We start from the raw sequence: 17,136 nt of genomic DNA on the forward strand, positions 1-17,136 counted from the left end.
CGGCTGCGTCATTCTCCAGTGGCAAGTCGGGGACACCTCCCTCCTTCCCCGCAGCTTTATCCAAGATCTCGCCAGGGGGGGAGACGTTGTCGGCGCCTTCATTCCTTTCATTTTCCTTGGCGGGTTGAACGCCCTTTGCCTGGGAGGAAGGCTGTGGGTTCGTTGTTTCTTGCATTTCTTCGATGTCCATAAACTCATCGAGAGGTTGTTCCGCGCGCTTGCCTCTGGCCTTGGCGGCGTAGCTTTGCACACACGCAGCGCTGTCGTGCCCAAACGTGCGACAGACGCGACACCAGGGCGTTGTACATTGCCGGCGCATGTGGCCGCGCAATTGGCAGCGCAGGCACATGGCAGGCCGGCCGGGTACTTCTATTAGGACCAGGTTTCCGTAGATGGTGACCTGGTCGGGTATCGCATCAAGGGAGTTCGCGTCCCTCGGCACGATCTGCACCACCCTCGTGGTGCTTCCCATGTGGTCCATGTTTGGGCGTCGCCACTTCTCGAACGAAACACTTTTGACGACACCGAAGCGTTCCAGGTGGTGCACCAGAAGTTCGTTTGGCACGGTTGTGGGTACCCAGTGGAGCTTCACTGTCTTTTCCTGATTGTTCGGGTCAATGACCAGGCACCTTTTTCCTTTCGCCTCGATTTCCCCCTTCGAGGCCAGTTCTTTCGTTTCTTCGGGCGACTGGAACGTAACCATCCATACATGGTTAAACTGAAAAGGTCCTAGGCCGGTGATCTTCTTCAAGTCAGTCACAGCGCTGAGAGCCGCTGCAACGTCGTCGATCTTGTACGGCCGTGCCGACGGGTCGCCATGCAAAAACACCGAGTTTTCACTTAGCTTACCCGTCGGCAGGGTGGGAAGCAGGGTACGGTAGCCCGTCCGAGCGGCGGGCACTTCGGGTGGCGCAGAGGACCGGTTCGGCGCGCTCGCGCCTTCCGCTCTCGAGGAGCCGTCTTTGTGCATGACTGCACCCTCTGAGAGCTGGGGAGAGACTGAAGCCACGGACGCGACGCTGATATCAATGTTAGTGACGCGCCTTATATCTTTAACGCATTCAAACTACGTCGTCAGCGGCGTGCGTTGGCGGCTCAGCGGCGTTATAGCGGCTTGATAACTGCGTGGTGTACACGTGATACTACAAACCCGATGGAAGAGATGGAAGAGAAGGCGGCGAGGCGGTGGGCTGCGGGGGCCGAGCGCAAGCGCCGCAAGCGGGCCGACAACCGTGCATTCGCACTTTCACATTCTCCCCCTCGGGGAAATGCGGGGGAATTTTTTGCTTCGAAGAAATGACGCTACCAATGAGCTAAGGTGCGCGACTCGTAGCTGCGTTCGGACGGCCAGCGATATGCGATATGCGTAAAGCGTCAGGTTGTTGGGCGAGTCTGGAGTCTCCGAAAAGAAACTTTTTATTACTAACGATTTTAGCACAGCCAGTATTAGAGGGGAGCGCGACCACAAGCGGCGCTGCGAAACGCGTCTTCGTGACGCCGGCTTAGCGATACCCGCATTTGTCATTTGCTTCGCTCGGACTCGCTCTGCCTGCTGTTCTTCGCACTCGGTTGGCGTTTTATGCTCGCCCGCAACAGATCTTACGTGAGCATAACATTTTATCACAAATAAAACATCGAATCGTATAATCGCGCACAAGGCATGATTTCAAGTAGGGCGCTTTGTTCCCATTCCGGGGGAAACATTGATTGATTGATTGTAGGGTCTGACGCGCCGACGCAACGCAGGTGATGAGACGCGCCGTAGTGGAGGGCTCCGGATTAATTTTGACCACCTGGGGATCTTTAATGTGCGCCGAAATCTCGCACACACGGGCGTTTTCGCTTTTTGCCTCCATCAGAAAAGCGGCCACTGCGACCGGGAATCGAACTTGCATCCTCGGGCTCAGCAGCACAACGCCTTAGCCACTGAGCCACCGCGGCGGGTACCGTAATTATTTTGACGCCCCTGTCATGTCTTTTCAGCCGACAGGGTTGGTAGGGTTGGAAACATTGTCGCCTTCGCACCATTCCTGGTGTAGCCTATCTTGTGCGAAGCGCGCAGAGTTCGAGCTTCTTATTGCTAAAAATATTCGAGGGTTGGCTTCTCTATCAGCAATCCATAAAACAAGAAGAACAAGCCGGATGCTAATAACCGACAGCCAAGAAAGCGCAAGACCAATACGAATTCCCCGCCCTCCTTTTGTAGGTTGTTTCGGCTTTGCCAAAAGGTATCACCATCCTCAATAACCGTTTGCAGGCGGAGTGTAGAATATTTCTGTAACCTTGCGGAATGCTCGAAGGTATAGTATTATCGCTTTTCGTTGTCATGGCATGTGAGTATGTCGGCATGCACCAGCTAAGGCAGCAAAGAAATGTAGGCTGCAATCAGCATAGCCTTCTGTTTGTCCACAAAACAATCGTGGTTTCAGCCTCGTCCGATATTTGTTCAATCGCCATAATGGGCGAGCTCGAATATGCAAACTGTTACCGCACAAGCGGATTGTAGCAGACGACAGCGACGCGAGTCCCTAAGCTGAAGTAAAGAGTCAGGGGGCGCCACTCAAACAACTTACCGCCATACAGTAGGAGTGCGATTTCTGCACTTGTTGGGCGCGCATAAGCCAACGCTTCCGTGACCTACTCTGGTCCCCGGCCCGTTGCGTTTTGTTATCTTTAAATATATACTTGGGAGTAAGTCTCCCCACCCAATATCTCCACAATCAGGCAACACAAGTGGCTGCAGGGAAGAAAGAAAAAAAAAAAGTACAGTAAACGGCCTACGTGTTATGGAGCCCTTGGCCCTTTATTAGGGTCCTTAATGGGAAACCCACTCTTTCATTTCTCCCTTCCCCGCAGCCCCTTTTGTTGCTCGATTACGGCGATAGTGAGCAGCGAGACTGATGCTCGTATGATCGAAAGGTGGCCTAAATCGATCTGCTCTCCTTCAGTCTGTGCAATTGTTTGCTTTTAAAAACAATCCATGCGACATTCAGATGTATGACGCATATATATATATATATATATATATATATATATATATATATATATATATATATATATATTGTGAGGCCGTAGATAGAAGGTGACGGGACCGTTGCTTTCGCAGCTCCTTTATTCCGAAGCGTCAGGCCGGGACGAAGCAAGATGGCGACCCCGCGTCCCTGCTGATGATGATTAGCCGAAGACGAGGTTGTGCCGGTGATGATGAGTATGTACAGCAGATGATGCGGTAGCCGCAAGCTACTGGTGATGATGATTAATACCAATTGGGACAAATATCTCCTAGCAGGCAGCAAGACACAAACTCAGCTCACACTATTATCCCCCTCGTTGAAAGAAGCGGCCACCTGGCCGCGTTTCAGAGTTCGTCGCGGCGGTTAAAAACCTTGAGCCGGGAAACGTGAACTATCTCGGTGCCACGATGGCGGCGGTCGGAACTTGGGCAAACCGGTGTGACGCGAAAGTTTACAGGAGAGGTCGCCTCGAGAACCTTGTACGGACCAAGGAAACGGTGCAAGAACTTCTCGCATAGGCCCGGAACACGAATAGGCGTCCACACCAAGACTTCATCACCGGGTCGGAATTGAGGAGAGCGATGCACAGCGTCGTAGCGTTGCTTTCGATCCTGTTGGCTCGCTTCAGTGCGCATGCGGGCAAGTTGGCGGCAGTGTTCAACGCGAGCAACAAATTGTTCAGGAGACGTCGCAGAAGGTGACACGGGAGCGGCGAAGAAGCAGGTATCCAGAGTGTGCGAAGGGTGACGGCCGTATACAAGGTAGTACGGGGAGTATCCGGTTGTGGTCTGAATTGCGGTATTGTAAGCATAGGTAACAGGAGGTAAGATGGCGTCCCAGTTGCGATGGTCAGGTTGGATATACATAGAGATCATATCAGAGAGAGTTCGATGGAAGCGTTCTGTGAGGCCGTTTGTTTGGGGATGATAGCTGGACGTCATCTTGTGACAGGTGTTGGAAGCTCGAAGCAAGTCGGCGAGAATTTGAGACAGAAATGTCTTGCCTCGATCGCTTAGCAAAACGCGGGGCGCTCCATGGCGTAGCAAAATGTTGTTTAAGAAGAAGTGAGCGATCTCGGTGGCGCTAGCTGAAGGAAGTGGAGCGGTTTCAGCGTAGCGAGTCAGGTGGTCCACTGCCGTAACTATCCAGCGATGACCGGCCGCTGTCGGCGGCAAGGGACCGTAAAGGTCAATACCGACCACTTCAAACGGGCTTGCTGGACACGGAAGGGGCTGGAGTAGACCGGCAGGGGGTGACGTGGAGCGTTTCCGGTGCTGACAAGGCGCACAAGAGGCGACGTATTTGGCGACACTCGTAGAAAGCCCTGGCCAAAAGAAGCGCCCTCGGACACGGTCGTAGGTCTTCTGGAATCCGAGGTGGCCTGCAGTTGGGTCGTCGTGCAACGCTTCCAAAATGCGTGGACGGAGGGAACGGGGCACAACCGGAACCCATCTGGCTCCATCGGTGTGGTGGTTGATGCGGTACAGTGCGCCATCAAGAAGCTGGAACTGGTGCAGCTGACGACGTAGGCGGCTATTCGGTGGTTGTGTGGAGCCGGTGAGCCGATCGATTATTGTCCGACAATAACTGTCGGCGTGTTGAAGGGCAACCAAGTCGGGGATATCGTTAATAGGAATATCGATGGGTGCAATGGGCAAAGGCGGCACATTAGAATGTCGGGCAACGTCGTCTGAAGACTTCACCAGCGGACACCGGGAAAGCGCGTCCGCGTCGAGATGCTTGCGACCAGACTTATAGATCACCGTGAAGTCATATTCTTGCAAGCGGAGAATCCAGCGCCCAAGTCGTCCTGACAGATTTTTCAAAGAAGACAGCCAACACAGGGCATGGTGATCTGTAACGACTGTGAAATGTCGGCCGTAAAGGTATGGACGGAACTTTTGAACAGACCACACAACAGCCAGACATTCTTGCTCTGTGATGGGGTAATTTTTTTCTGCGGACGTCAGAGAGCGGCTTGCGTAGGCAACCACTCGTTCACGCGAGTGAGCATCGCGCTGTAGCAAGACGGCGCCAATTCCATGCCCGCTAGCGTCAGTATGAAGAAGGACTGGCTTTGTGTCATCGAAGTGGCGAAGTACAGGCCCGGAAGTAAGTGCTTGCTTTAGGTTTTGAAAAGCCTTCTCGCAGTCGTCACTCCAGACAAAGGGGTTACCGGAATGCAGCAGCTGATTGAGGGGCGAGGCCAGGGTGGCGAAATTGCGAACGAAACGACGGAAATATGATGCCAAGCCAAGGAAACTGCGAAGGGATTTTTGTTCTTGAGGTCGAGGGAAATTAGCCACAGCGGAAATTTTGTCTGGGTCGGGCCGTATACCATCTTTGCTGACAATGTGACCGAGAACTTTGATGGATCTGCGGGCGAAGTGACACTTCTTGGTGTTCAAAGTCAGGCCGGCTTTGGCCAGATTGGTCAGAACTTCATCGAGACGCCGGAGATGTTCAGGAAAATTCGACGAGAAAATAACAATGTCATCCAGGTAACACAAGCACGTCTTCCATTTAAGGCCACGAAGGACTGTGTCTATCATGCGCTCAAACGTGGCTGGGGCGTTGCATAAACCAAACGGCATTACGTTAAACTCGTATAAGCCGTCTGGAGTAGCAAACGCTGTCTTTTCTTTGTCAGGCTCGTGCATGGGTATTTGCCAATAACCAGATCGCAGGTCTAAGCTGGAGAAAAATTCCGCCCCCTGCAGACAGTCGAGCGCGTCATCTATACGCGGCATTGGATAAACATCCTTCTTGGTGATCTTATTCAAGGCTCGATAGTCCACGCAAAACCGCACGGAACCATCCTTCTTGCGGACTAAAACCACGGGGGAAGACCATGGGCTGGAAGACGGCCGAATGATGTCTCGTTCTAGCATGTCCGCTACATTTTCTTCGATGACTTTCCGTTCGGACGATGACACACGGTATGGGCGACGGCGGACGATGTGGGTCCCATCCGTCTCGATCCGATGCGCTGTCACAGATGTCTGCCCCAGCTTGCTAGAAAGGCAGTCAAATGTGTCCCTGTGTTTATCCAGGAGTTGAAGTAGCTGGTTTGTTTCGCTTTCTGAGAGGTCTTTGCTGATGGTAGCCTTAAGTGTGGAAATATTTGGCTCAGATTTTGCAGGCGTCGGAACGGAAGAGACGGAGCACAGGGGAACTAATGAGAGCGTATCGTCAGGCAGAACAGAAGCGATAGTAGCACCCGCGGGGAGCAATATGGATTCGGAAGTGGCGTTTGTAGCCAGAAGCTGTGCTGATCCATGTGAGAAGCGGACGAGGCATGTCGGGATGACGACACCTTTGGGCAGAAAACGTGGAGAGGGAACTATAAGCACGTCTCCGTCACTGATTCGGTTTGAGCAGAGGGAAAGCACCGTCTCGCGGCGGGGGTTTAAAACACAATCTTCACTGGCTGTGACGTGTAGCAGTGGTACTTCAGAAATGCCGCTGAGCTGCTCTGTATCCGTGAGTTGAATTTCAGGGTGATCACATGAAATGACGGCGGATGCGGATGAGAGAAAATCCCAACCCAAAATAAGATGATGAGCACAGGGGGACAACACCGCACACTGAACATGATGCCGAAGAGAACCAACAACAATCCGCACTGTGCATTGTCCGGATGGCTTAATCACACTGCTATTCGCTCCATGTAGAAAAGGTCCCGTGTAGGGTGTTCGTACCTTGCGTAGAGGAGCACACAATTCCGCACTTATCACTGAAACGCTCGCACCAGTGTCAATAAGGGCATCGACGCAAACACCTTCAACCAAAACAGATAGCAAGTTCGACGGACGCTCTGGAGGACTTGTAAGCTTCGCAGGAGATGCAGTTTTCCCTCCCAAAACTGCATTAACTAGTTTTCCTGGCGGTGGTTAGCGATGTAAGACGCAGGACGAAGCGGGGAAACTGAACGGCGACCTGGCGAAGGCGAGCGGGGTCGTTGCGCACGGGAGCTGCGAGGGACGTCGTCAGTCTGAGGCGGAGACGGGGAGCGGCGTGGAGGCGACGGGTACGCACGCCGCCGGTAGCCGTAGTAGTTCGGGGGTACGCTCTCGCGCTCATAGGCAGCATAGCCACGTCGTTCATCCCGTAGGCGGCGTCGACAAAAGCGGGAGATGTGACCTCGAATGCCGCAATAGTAGCACACGGGCCGGTTGGAGAAAGCATCCTGACTTGGTGGAAAGTAGGGCTTTGAGCTCGGCGCGTGGGGCATGGCCGCAACATAGCCAGACGAAGGGTGGCTCATGATCGGGGACAACGGCAGAGGTGTCCGGCCAGCGACATCCGAGTAGGACGGTGTTGATGGGGCAACTGAATGGACAGGCGGCACTAGCACAGGCATAGCCGCAAGCTCCTCTTTTACCATCTCGCGAAGGCCAGGAGCCGTAGCGGCTTGGCGAACACCATGCGGAAAATGAGAGGTGTTGCCGTACACTTCTTCGCGAACTATAGCTCGAATCATCGCACGAAGGTCTTCGTTCCCAAGATGAGGAGTAGACGCCGTGTCCCGTGGGAGGCGGATGGATTGAAGTTCGTCGATACGCTGACAGGAGGCTCTTACGTCTGCTACGGTGGAAAGGTTCTGCAGGACAAGTGCGTTGAAAGCGAACTCGCCGATCCCTTTGAGAATGTGACGAACACGGTCAGACTCCGGCATATCTTTGTCGACGCGGCGACACAGCGCTATAACATCCTCGATGTATGAGGTGTATGTCTCATTAGCTTGCTGCACGCGGACCTCCAGCTCCCTCCTCGCGTTGTCACTCCGCGCTTTAGGGGAGCCAAAAATCTTTTGCACCTCCGTGGTGAAGCCAGCCCAGTCGGTAAATTCATGTTTGTGGTTTAAATACCACGTCTCGGCAATCTTCTTCAGAGAGAAGCGAACGTTGAACAATTTGAGGCGATCATCCCACCTATTGAACTCGCTGACGCGTGTGAAGCTGTCCAGCCACTCCTCCACGTCTTCGCCCCGAAGACCAGTGAACTCGGGCGGGTCGCGCTGGGGAGTGGTGACGATGCATTGCAGAGGCGCAGAGGCTGCGCTACTCGGAGTGTCTTGCGACATGGACATTGGTCCTGAGGGCAAGCGGCGACCTGAACGGAGCTCCAGGGGTGTCGAAGGAGAGGTACAGCTCGGGATCGAGTTGCAACTCCACCACTTGTGAGGCCGTAGATAGAAGGTGACGGGACCGTTGCTTTCGCAGCTCCTTTATTCCGAAGCGTCAGGCCGGGACGAAGCAAGATGGCGACCCCGCGTCCCTGCTGATGATGATTAGCCGAAGACGAGGTTGTGCCGGTGATGATGAGTATGTACAGCAGATGATGCGGTAGCCGCAAGCTACTGGTGATGATGATTAATACCAATTGGGACAAATATCTCCTAGCAGGCAGCAAGACACAAACTCAGCTCACAATATATATATATATATATATATATATATATATATATATATATATATATATATATATATATATATATATATATATATATATATATCTGTGTGCGTGCATGCATGCGTGTGCGCGCGTGTGCGCGTGCGCATGCGCGTGTACGTGTGCGTGTTCGTGTGCGTGTGCGGGCGCGTGCGCGTCCGTGTGCGTGTGCGGGTGTGTGTGTGTGTGTGTGTGTGTGTGTGTGTGTGTGTGTGTGTGTGTGTGTGTGTGTGTGTGTGTGTGTGTGTGTGTGTGTGTGTGTGTGTGTGTGTGTGTGTGTGTGTGTGTGTGTGTGTGTGTGTGTGTGTGTGTGTGTGTGTGTGTGTGTGTGTGTGTGGGCGTGTGGGCGTGCGCGCGCGTGTGTGTGTGTGCGTGTGTGTGTGTGTGGATCTAGAAGACAAAAAAACTCACAAAGCTCGCAGAAATAGTATAAATAGAGTCGGGTACACAGCAAGAACAATAACAAAGAAGGTTTACTCACGTAGCGGCAATAGGGCTTGCCTTCATCAGAGTACAGTTACATGAAGTTGCTGTGACGTTATTCGCCAAGGGGAACACGCAATGAGGTGGTAACTATTGATGTCGGTGGCTTAATTAACGAAAATCGCATAATGAACTTTTTTAGCGGCTGGAGTAAGCTGGCATGTTTGTATTAAAGAGTTATGCGCAATCTTGTTTCTACGCAGTTTCATTTGGCTGAATTCTCCTAGCGCATTCGTACTCCGCAATATCGAACTGCGAAGTTTAATTGCCGTCCGCATGATTACGCATTCTAGACAGCGACGGCCAGCGCAAAGCTCCTCCCTTTTGTGACGTGCCTACTGTGCGTGGTGTCTAGTTTGAGAACGGGGTGGAGGCATAGGCAAAGGTGATAACTGGCCCCTTTTCAGCCTTGGTTGGCGTTGTCACAATCTGCAGTAGGCGGAACCACTATCGAAACACAAAAGAAAAGTGAGGAGCTTTGCGCCGGTCTTCATTGTCTAGCATGCATAATCATGAGAACGGCAATTGGACTTCGCAGTTCGATATCTTGGAGTACGGATGCGCTAGAAGAATTCTGCCAAATGAAACTGCGTAGAAACACGATTGCGTCTAACCTTTCATTACAAACATGCCTGATTACTGCAGCCACTAAAAAGTTTATTATTAAGTTTTAGTTAATTAAGCCACCGATATCAATAATTACCACCTAATTCTGTGTTTCCCTGGGCGTATAACCTCACTGTTGAGGTCGTCTTCACGTAAAGCCAAGCACCTAATTTCAAAAAAACCTGTAGACTTAATTTTGATCACACTCTATATTGCACATGCATATTGGGGCGGCAACGAAATTTCAAGCGGTCATCTTTTGAATGTCGTTCCGAGATTTTCTTCAGGTTCTCTGATTACACCGCCCTGCCTCGTCTCAGCCCCAGGGATCGTTGTCGGCACCCGAGAAGTGCGCGAAGCGAATATTCAGCTCTTTTCCACGTACATCGCTTTGACGAAAACGTCCTTCTAAAAACACGTATGAATGGGCTTCGCGCCTTGCGGCTTCCTTGCTTAAGCGCAGACAGTAATTGCAACTGCTGTACTTCTTCTGGCGCCTTTACCTTTTATGTCGTGGATGGGACGCTAAAGTAATTCAGAACTACACTGCATGATGAAAGCTTTCCCGATAAAAGAGTATGGCGCCTGTGAGTAAGGAAAGTGCGCAGTTCCGTGAAATACTTTTTAGAAAGCTGTATTCACTCTTTACTTCATATGCAGAAAATCGCAGTTGTAGAGCGAAGTTAAATTATTGTCGCCCGGTAGAGTGCCAAAGAAAGCTAACACTTTCAGTTTTTACATTACAAAAAGGTTGTCTAGCTCGAAGTTCGTCTTTTTTTTTAATGCCCTCAAACCCCTAGCCCGTTGTTGCTTGTCCGCATGCAAGGCATAACAGGTTCCCTCCCAGCCTACTGTATATTTTTAGAATCGAATGGCCGACTACCAAATCCGCATGGGGAACAAAACAGTAATGAATGATGCTTTTCGGAAGAATATTTTGTTTCTCGACCCCAGCTTTTCTCTTGCAAAACTTGGTACCCTCCAAATATTCCAGCACTTCATCTTCGAGGGAATTCGTGCAGTGTTGAGCTCCGGAAGAAAATGCACCCTCCGTGTAACGACGGCGATGGTTGAACGCGAAACTTTTTCGTGAGGGATTCCTGTGTTGAAAGCTTCGCTATAAAAAAAGAAAAACTTAAGGCGGGCTTCACCTGTGAAAGAGTACATTTGAGGCGAAGTACGCTTTAGAGGTGCAAGTTGACTTTTCTTCAGTGGCCTTGAGGTGGCCTATAGACTCCATCAGTGTGACATAGAAAGCTTCGCTTTAAGTTTCGACAGTGCCGGAATGGCGTATCGGATAAACGTCGGCTCCGTAAAGCGAGAGACCTAGGTTCGATTCTGACCACATGAATTGTTCTGTGTTTCTTTAAATTCACCCACGATCATCATCATATTCCGAGAAAGTTGGCTTTCCTGCAGTGGGTTTTGAGGTGGACTACAGACGCCAGCAGTGAGACAGAAAGCTTCGCTTTAAAAGTCATTTCCAGTGTGTACAGTGGTGCCATTCGCAATGATCGCAGAAAGTCGGATACATACAAATACCTACCCTTATCCCCCCTGCCTCCCCCTCACCTTCCCCACCCAGTAACCTTCCCTCTGTATTTACTGTTACCAGCCTGGCACGCTCTACCATAAAATTTAAGCGTGCGAACACACTCCATATCCCCCCCCCCTCTCCAACCCATCCTTTGAGAAGTGGAGGGCTTCCCTGGCCAGCCCAGACCCGGATATCCAGATTAACTTGGTGACCCGAACGAGGACAGCCAGTAGAAGCCTGTCAGTACCAGACTAAGGGCTTCTTTCACGGGGCGAGGCCCATAACGTCAGCCTCCGCCTGTCAAAAAAATATTTATTCTCCCTCTCTCCATCAATTGCAAGCGCCTCACGCGCCTTCTGTGACGGGCTATATGTATCAAGTTTCTTTTCTTTTTTTTTTCAAGGCGCTATCACCTTCTAATAGACACTAGAAGGACTAACAGGGCAAATAGACGGTGTGAAGGTGAATTCCAGCGAAGCTGTAGTTGAAATTGGCTTTTCCCGCTTCTTGTTCCTCTGGCGTGAGGCAGCGCCACCTCGTCATCTCCGATTTCTCTCAGTGCTCCAACGCGAACATCCCAGTTTGATATATAAAATGTACGGCGTCATACCACAGCAGCGCCACTAACACCACGACACAGGCGCACCGCCGCGATCACCGCACCTCTCGTGCACCTACCGCAACTGCTGCTGCCCCCGCGCTGACACCTCTAACCCGCGTGACGTCACAACCACACAAGCGCAGGCCAGGTGCGCGGGCGCCGGCTTTTCCCCTCTCCCCCTGCTCGGTATCCGCTGCAGCGCCGCCACCCCACTCTTCCCCTCTCATCCCATCCTCAGCCGTAATTCTTGTCTCTGGAGCTCGATACGGACGTAAGCCGCCCAGGACACCCACCTGGGAACGCATGCAAGTGTTGCATACGGGGCTAGCGGTAAAAAGTTTCGCTGTAAAAATGAAAAATTACTGCATTTATTTGAGAAGTCATGCAGAAGACCTCCAAAAACTTACAATCCTTCCCGTCAGTTTTGCTGTTCTTTCAACTGGAAAAAAAAAAGAAAATTAGCGGTCATAAACAAGATGAAAGCCAGTGGTGAGATCTGAAAGAGCGTCGGGAGCGACGAGACGACGTCAAGAGAGAGAGAAAAAAACGATCTTGAGATTATATCTTGAGCAACCCGGAAATTACGCTTGGATTATGTTCCATTCGTAACAAGACTGCACACCCACTACATCTTCTCACATGCAGCCTCGTCATAACACTGCAAGATGCACTGCTCTGCACACTGTCACACAAATCTATTACTTCATTCCTCCGGCTATAGCTCTGTACCCCGATTCTGATCTATGTATTTCCGGAGTGTCTCTTTTGGCAGTCGAGCACTCACCCGCTTCCTGCCTTTACACTGCATAGCCAGCTCAATATCGCGAGCCTTCCTTTCAATATTCACTCAAATGCCTCCGCAAGTTTACTAGACGGAAACGCTTGCATATCATTTCCCTAAGGCCGACAATTATAGAGGTTCTTCAGACAAATCTAAAGCTCCTTTCAAGGTGCGTCTCTACGCCGCCACCGGCCCATGCTTATCTACAATGAATACCGAGAATATTTCCGCGTCAAAACTGCTTCTTGGAAAAGCTAGAGCATATTGAACGTTTGGGTCATAAGTAAACAAAAAAAAAATCGCTGTCTTTTCTGTTGAGTTTGTGTCCCGTCCTCCAACAAAATGTTTACAGTCCCCCGCGGCCTACTCCTCGATAACCACATTCATCACAGCTCCGCCTTTGCTAGCTGCATTGTCGCGCCCACCGATGCTGCCTTCTCGCTCCATGCCGTTTTACGATACGAAAAACACAAAAATGACCAATGTATTTTTTTTTACTTTTTTTATTTTCTGTTGGCTTCGTGCGTCAACTCCCTTTTCGATTCAGGAATACTTTTTCCTTCACTTTTACTGCCGTCAACAATAACCGTCGCCTGGTAGCACCCGACGACATAAAAAGAGGCAATACAGAAGGGACCGTTAAAAATATGCAGACCCTGCGGCCAGATTTGACGGAACACTTCAATGAGAGATCTCTTCGTTCTGACGTCATCCTTGGCGATATATTTAGAGTGTGTCGACGCGCAATAGCGCACCAGGGGGGCGTCGGAAGTATAGACAAAAATTCATGCCGCTTTCCTGGAACTGCATATCTGGCAAGGGCAACGGTAACACTGATTCTGTCGTGTGTTTTTGTTCTTGTTTTCGTTCGTCAGCACAAAGCCCTACACCCGGTTCCTGGGTGCGCAAATGATTGATTGATTGATTGATTGATTGATTGATTGATTGATTGATTGATTGATTGATTGATTGATTGATTGATTGATTGATTGATTGATTGATTGATTGATTGATTGATTGATTGATTGATTGATTGATTGATTGGAAATACAGTCAGCATTTTACACACTGAGTTGCAATACCAGCCACAAGAAGCTGCCGTGAGCCTTCTGTCGAGTCACTGCTGCGAAAGTGCTTCCTCTTAGCCTTCCTAGCAGGTGCGCGCTGACAACGTCGCGGGTAAGGCCCTTGCGTCAATCCCCCTTCGGACTCGCACGCTGAGCTGAGCAACGATGGTTGTATTATTCAGGACGAGAAAAACAAGCAAAATATTGCTTGCGTACCACGAGAGTGCGAAATAAATAAACGAATTGAGAATTCAGGAACGTATACCTGCCCCCCCCCCCTCACCCTCCCCCTTTCGTCCGTGATATACAGCACCGCTGGTTATCCACCTTCGCCGGGAGGAATGGTGTAGACTTTTTTTTTTTTCATTTTTTGTCCTCAGGCAAATCAAGATTTGCTGCTTTTATCAACACTCCTGGGTATGCACAGAAAAAAAAACTGTGAACGTTGAATTTGTCGTCACGTAGCCATTAGTACTAGACAGTGACACTTTAAGACTGAAATATTCCTCGTACGCAATCGAACATTCGCATGCAATCAAAGCTAAAATAACGTACCCTAGCCTCCATATGCCAACTTTCAGAGGTTATCAGCAAAAGAAAAAGATCAGCGAGAAATATATTGCGTAAAGAAGCATAGGAGGCAGCACCTGAAAAAAAAGCTGCAGCAACTGTTCCCTCCCCCTCCCCCCCCCCCTTCTCCTTGCCCTCACCCCTACCTTTCCTCTGAGGAAACAAAGAACGCCAAAGCATAGCAGGCTGTATCAAAACTCATTTGTCTCTCGCAGGGCACAACACTGGGAAACTAACGCCAAGCGACTGAAAAGAAAAGAAAAAAACTGCCGAACGCGAAGATGTACCCGGAGCCGAAGGAAGATTCCGGCTCGCTGAGCTCCGCCGCTCCAGTTAGAGGCGGCGGTTACGAGCCGTGGAGGCGGCTGGACCAAAGCCAACGATTTCGTTGATGTCTCTCGCCTAACTGACGCTCGCTGCAGCAATCTTGCGGTCCAGCGAGGGACGACATTCGCTCCCAAGCGCGCACTATACAGCTACTATTCAGGCCGAGAGCGAAGGGCCGGCAGTAGTAGCCAACGTGGGCCCATTGACTATTTCAACTCGCGTTAGCCCCTCTCCACCCTTTACTACAGCGGCCGCGTCACGCAGTCACGCACGCATCGATTCCTGGCGCGCCGTCGCCGAAAGAAGAGCAAAATCTCTCGAGACTCGCAAGCGCGCCGCACCGCTACGCAAAGCGGCAGAAGTGAAAGCCGCGGGCGTCTTCTCCCCCGCTTGCGCGCAATAAATTCCGCCCGGCGGCGGTCGATCGCGGGGCTCGTTTATCTCCGCCCTACTGTAACTACGGGCGCAACCGTCCATAACGCAAACCCACCCTTCCCCCCCGCCCCGCATTTTCCCTGGAAATATGCACCCGGTTCGCAATACGAACGGAGAAATTAAGATGCGCTTTGCGCTGGCAATGCAGTAGCCAGCGCGGGCTTTGTCGCTCAGTTCCCCGTGCTCGGAGTAAGAATACGGGATGCTCTTGCGTTCCTTAGAGCTGTGGGTGAACTTGACAGATTTCATGGCTGCGCGGTAGGGAGAGTTTTGAGATTTTTCTTGCAAAGATTTATAAAGATTAGAAAGTCAGGTAACGCAGTCGCTATCGGGAACGCATGTTTGTATTAAATCTGGCTCATTTATGGGCGAACTTACAGCGTTTTGGCGTCGGTCGGTCGGCTGGGTAGTATTAAATATGCTTGAAGCATGTACCACCGAAATAGAAACAGAGCGCTCCGGGTTAATTTTGGCCTCCTGGGGTTCGTTTGTTTCTTTAATACATGACAAAAACAGGAGAGGTTGACGCCAGGTGTGAGCGCCGACTACTCCCTACGTTAGTTGTAAGGTTCCTATGAAGTCATTGCAAAGTTCACTGAGTTGGAGAGAGTCTTTAACGCGCGCCGAATTCTCGACACACGGGCGTTTTTGTTTTTCGCACTCATCAGAAAAACGGCCGCCGGGAATCAAATCGAAATATTTGGACTCAGCGGTACAATGTCTCACCCATTGAGCTACCACGGCGGGTACCCTACACGGCGGGTACAATAACATCCTCAAGAAATAAGCGCTCCTATAATAAACTATTAGCTGCTGTCGCCATAGGTCGGCGTACTCACTCGTGAGTACACTCATTTGTGCTCAAACTCGCGAGTGATTACGATGATGAGTGAGTACAGACCCAGACAAAAAAATGAGTAAGATGATGAGTGAGTACAGGCCCGGACGAAAAATGTGAGCACAATGACGAGTGAGCACAGACTTGAGTACATGTACTCGTGAGTAGTACTCGTGAGTACTGTACTCGCAATACATGCACTTGCGAGTAGTACTCACCAGTACAGTACCCATTAGTGATAAGTACAGTAACCGCCAGTACAAACGAGTTTGATCACGCATTTGAATCACGACGCGCGTGCACGAGTCTCACGCATTTTGCGGTGCCGCAGGGAGGGCAAAATGAGATTGTAAGGGGGAAAACTGCCGTCCTTGCCATTCCCTCTACCGCGGCTCTCGGCACTCGCTCGCCACGGAGTTGCCTTAGCGAAAGCAAGGGCAGGCATGGTGGCTTCACTCGACTTGCTCAGATCAAATTATAGGTCAGTAGACCTAGTTTAGCGCGTGAATGCGAGCGTTTGATCGCGACAACAAATTAGTAGAAACATTTTTGAATACAAATAATTGCCAGTGAAGATTGTGTGAGAATTAGTAAAAGAGTAATTAGATTCAGTAAGAGTGAGCACAGATTGAGTAAGATTGAGAGTGAGTACAGATTGAGTACAAGTGAGTACAGATCAGTTTAGTACGAGTGAGCACAGATTATGTACGAGTACTCGTGAGGGCTAGTGAGTGTGAGTACAGATGAGTACAGACGAGTACGATTACAAGTGAGTATGTGGTGGGTGAGTACGAGTGATTTTGAGTACAGACGAGCTTTTCGAGTCTTAGTTCGAGTGAGTACAGCGTGAAGTAAAAAAAATTGTGATTGAGTTTGAATGAGTTCTTTCTGTATGGTGCATTCCCATTTTATCATGAGACTTCGTATCCTAGGCGGCGACACAAATTTGCCTACCTGTTTTTTTTCATTTCTTGAGCTAAAACGAGGCATGGTATGGCTGCTGTTTGGCTTCGTCGTTGCTCATTATGATACCTCAATGCCACATTACTCACTGACAACCACTAACGTAAGACACTTCAGTAAACAAAATATACCACAGTGTTTTACTCTTTTCTCTTGGTATTTTGTTCCTTATGGAGAGAACTACCAAAAGGCCAGATTGCGCTTATGGTTGATCATTGCACCTTTAGTAAGCCTATAGCGTGTCTTATTTATTTTGCATGTGAACAATTAAAGCACCCTCTAGGAGCCTGTAGCCTTACTCCCCTTTCACTGCTCTATTCTGAAAATACAGCGAAGCAGCATGAGCAGTGTAAGGTTAGGGGAGCGGCAACTTTTATTAAAAACCATAGGACGTCTGGAATCATGATTTTCATGAACTCAAGCGCTGGTGTAAATACTTCGTTCAGCTACGCAATCTATA

This window comes from Haemaphysalis longicornis, unplaced genomic scaffold (assembly GCF_048455015.1).
Source record: "Haemaphysalis longicornis isolate Haplotype H1 unplaced genomic scaffold, Haemaphysalis longicornis Haplotype H1 scaffold_1, whole genome shotgun sequence".
Taxonomy (NCBI): Eukaryota; Metazoa; Arthropoda; class Arachnida; order Ixodida; family Ixodidae; genus Haemaphysalis; species Haemaphysalis longicornis.